General features: G+C 63.3%; 1 protein-coding gene across 1 annotated transcript in view; it reads left to right on the forward strand.

The window, feature by feature from the left end:
* The window catches only part of ZNF512B (zinc finger protein 512B), a 30,959-nt gene that overhangs the window by 371 nt on the left and 30,275 nt on the right, over nt 1-313 (forward strand). The window lies entirely within an intron of this gene.

Here is a 313-nt window from a genome sequence, read left to right on the forward strand (position 1 = left end):
GGCTTCCCCCTTGTAGCCGTAAGGACGTCTGGGCACCCCGAGGGTCGCGGCCATCCTTGGCTGTGTGCGTGCTCCTGTGGACCCGATCCAAGGTCACAAACGGGCATTTGTACTTGGAATTATTTCCTCTTTTCTAGTTTGTGCCCCGTTTCAGGGCTGTGCCTGGCCTGCAGAACCCGACAGCTCCGCAGGAGGGGTCTGTCAAGGAGGGAAGGAGCCTGTTGGGGTGGCACGTGGCTGGGGCGTTGCTGTCCCTTGTCAAACCCAGCAGAGGAGTGCGTGGCTCTGCCGGCCGGGCAGGGCTGCCCGGGGC

This window comes from Egretta garzetta, unplaced genomic scaffold, assembly GCF_000687185.1.
Source record: "Egretta garzetta isolate BGI_Z169 unplaced genomic scaffold, ASM68718v1 scaffold223, whole genome shotgun sequence".
Classification (NCBI taxonomy): Eukaryota; Metazoa; Chordata; class Aves; order Pelecaniformes; family Ardeidae; genus Egretta; species Egretta garzetta.